Raw genomic sequence first — 3,629 nt, 5'->3', positions numbered from 1 at the left:
CCCTCACCATGTGTTGGGCTGTCTGTGAGTTCGGTGTCCCTTCCAGGCCCCCACCATTACTATAGAAGGGTTCCTTCAGGCACTGTCCCTGGCAGTGGACAGACAGTTTGAGGAGAGGAAGAAGCTTGCCACTTGCACCTGATCCTCAGGACCAGCTCCCCAGAAACGCTGTGCCCCCGGGACCTCTCTGAGAAGGTGCCATCCTGTCCTTGAAGCTCAGTGACGGGCATCATTATCACCTGACTTCATGCACATTGTTGTGGCTGCCAGCTATTCAAGTTTTGTGTCACTTTATGAAGAACAAACTCAGCGACTCCCAGCTCAGCTTTGTTCACACAGAACCCTAACACGCTTTATTAGAGACGCACGAAGAAAAGCGTGGATGGTGCGGAAGCAGGCGAGCTCCAGTCTCCTTCCCTAGCCGCTTTATCCAGCACCATTGTGGTCTGGAGACCTTAGTGGTCAGGAAGGCCTCTCTTCCTCCAGGGGGACAGAAACAGTCAAGTAATATCCTATTGAGTTCATTTTGAGGGACCGCTTACCTTCTGTGACAGTACTGTTAAGTATTAAAGTTTTTGTTTCAGTACTTCCTCTGCTTCTGATTCTTTACTGTTTTGAGTTTCACAGTGACTTTCCTCCCACCTGCCCTGTGCTTTCTGCTCACCTGGGGCTCCGCTGAGCGTGGCCTCTGTTAGATCTGGACCCCATCCGTCTGGTGTAGAGCCAGCGTGCAGCAGCTCTGACCTCAGGTTTTAGTATCTGATGGACAGATTTCACAGCAGCTGAGTGTGGGGGCTGCTGCCTGCCTGCTTGTGAGAAGTGCGGGGCTGACAGAGCCCAGACCTCCCACATGGACATCTGTGACGACAGTCCACACAGGGACTGTCAGACATGTTCATAAGTTCCCTGAGGCCCACGGAGGGCTGGCCCCACAGTACTGCACTGAGGCAGTGGCTCAGGGACTGTAGCTGGAGGCTGTCTCAGCCCCTCCTTCAAAGGGCTTGGTGGTGTCTCCATGTCGGTATGTACACTCCAGGCCTAGTGATGGGCGTGGCTCTTCAGAACAACTGCCCCTTGTGGGATCAGAAGTGTGGACAGATAACTGCGATGGTGCTGGGCCCAAGTCCATAGGTGCAGTGGACAGGTACAGGCCTGTGCCAATAACATGGCCGTGTAAACGTTCCTAGGTGACTCAAGCTATTTGTAATGGGTGACACTGTAGGATAAGCACTGGACCGCAAAATCAGTTTCAACTGCCAGGTTAGTAGGTCACTAGGCCACTCCTCAGAAACCCTATGTTGTTATGCCATTGCGTTAGTTCTGACTCAGTGACTCTGAATAAGGTTTCTGAGGAGAGCTGGTGAGCGTGAACTGCCAACTTTGCGGTTCAGACTGACCTGGTAATCTAGCACGTTAACCCAGGATTCCTGGAAACTACAGGATCAATTCGAGTTGGAATCAAGTGGAAAACACTTAACTACACTGACTTGAAGGTTGGTGGTTTGAATTCACACAGGAACACCACAGAAGAAAGCCCTGGTGACCTTCTGTAGAGATGAGAGCCACATGGCGTCTGTGAATCAAAATCCACTGTAGTCAGACTCATTAATAGCCTGTGATTTGCAGATCACACAATCTTGCTTGTTCAAAGTGAAGAGGACTAAGGCATACTTGATGAAGATCAAAGACCACAGCCTTCAGAATGGATTACAAATGTAAGGGAAGCAAAATTCCTCACCCTTGGACCAATAAGCAACATGGTAAATGGAAATAAACATTTGCTTAAATGTTTTATTTAGATTCACAATTAATGTTCATGGAAGCAGCAGTCAAGGAATCATAGGTCATATTGCATTGGGCAAATCTGCGCAAGACTTGTTTTAAAGTGTTAAAAGACTAAAGATGTCACTTTAAGGACTAAGGTGCCCTGATGGTATTTTCAGTTGTATCATATGCATATGAAAGCTGGGCAATGAATAAGGAATACAAGAATTAATGCATTTGAATTATGGCGTTGGGGAAGTGTGGGGGGGGTGTGTGTTCCTGCCCTCCGTGGGGGTCGTGGGACATGAGCGAATACGCGGAAACATCGGGTGACGTACTTGTGCTCTCTAGCTTCTCTTTGCTGTCTGCCCTCTGCTCTCTGCTGTCTGTTCTCTCTGCCTTCGCCCTCCTGCTCTCTTCTTCTTCCTCCTAGCTCTGCCTTCCCTGGCTCTGTCTCTACTTCTTTCTGCTTCCTTCTGCCGTCTCTCCTAGCTCTTTCTGCTCCCCCAGCTCAGCAAGTCTTTATTTTTTATACTTAAAATTACACAGTCACAACATTCTTGCACCTGGTCATTAGACAGCCTTAACAAGAATACTGACCTTCAGACTGACCTTCATGTTCTTTCCCAGTATGAGATAAAACGGTTTCTTCTTGTTTCTATTAAAAGATTATAAACTTTCTATCCTACATAATGTGCTATTATTTTCATAGTAAAAATATTCATTAAATCACTTGGAAGCTATGTGGCATAAAGCCCAACCTGGCTACTTGCTGCAAGAAGTGTAGATTATTAAGTCAAAACTATCCTTCACTTAAATTCATTATTGTCTACTTGTTTATGCAGGTGTTTGTATGTAGGGGTTTTGAGAATTCTAGCTAGTGACTAAGTGTGGTGAGGTTTATGGGGGTTGGTCAGCTTGACTCTAAATGCTATCTGCTTTTGTGGCCTCACAAATGCGGTTACTTAAGTTTTCTATGAGAAGGAGTAATTTGCACAATTTCTCTTTGTATTCAATCCACAAAGGCTGAAAGCAATTGCTGCTAAGCTAGTTTTTCCTAAGGTTTGTAGAACTCATAGTGAAAGCTGAGAATATTGCCAAATTATATATTTTTACAAGTAGATTCAGGGCTAACTTGAAGGGAAGATAGGGGTCAGCTTTTGAAAATCATATGCCGTGCATAATGTCTCTCCTCTTAGTGCGGCCTTGCCAAGCACCTAGAGTTAAGCGCTTCCCCCAGGGAAGAACATTGAAAGCATCCTGAACTGCCTTGGAAGCAGTACAGCTGGAGTGCTTCTAAGAATCGAGGATGGGAGCCTTTGTCACATACTTTGGACATGTCAGGAAGGACCAGCCCCTGGAGAAGGATATCATGTTGAGGAGTCATTGAAAAAGAAGGCCCTCAATGAGACAGTATGACACAGTGGCCACAACAAGGAGCTCAATCAAGCATGACGCTTGTGAGGAGGGCGTGGGTCTGGGTAGTGTTTCGTTCTGTTGCGCATATGAGTCGGAGCTGATTGGGTGGCACCTGATAGGCATGTATATGCAGGAAGGTATAATAGGCATGTATATGGGTGTACGTAGGTGAAGTCCTATGGTATAAACCACAAGGTCAGCAGTTCACAACTAGCAGCTTGTTCTTAGGTGCCATCGAGTCGGTATCGATTCATAGCGAACAAAACACTGCCCAATCCTGGACCAACCTCACTACTGTTGCCACACTTGTCCATCCATGCTGCCACTTGGCCAATCTATCTCATTGGGGGCTCTTCCTCTTTTTCTCTGACCTTCCACCTTACCAAACATGATATCCTTCTCCAGCGACTGGTCCCTCTTGACAGTATGTCCAAAGTATGAGAGAT

This window comes from Chrysochloris asiatica, unplaced genomic scaffold (assembly GCF_000296735.1).
Source record: "Chrysochloris asiatica unplaced genomic scaffold, ChrAsi1.0 scaffold00424, whole genome shotgun sequence".
NCBI classification, from domain to species: domain Eukaryota; kingdom Metazoa; phylum Chordata; class Mammalia; order Afrosoricida; family Chrysochloridae; genus Chrysochloris; species Chrysochloris asiatica.
Note: the sequence above shows the minus strand (reverse complement) of the source record.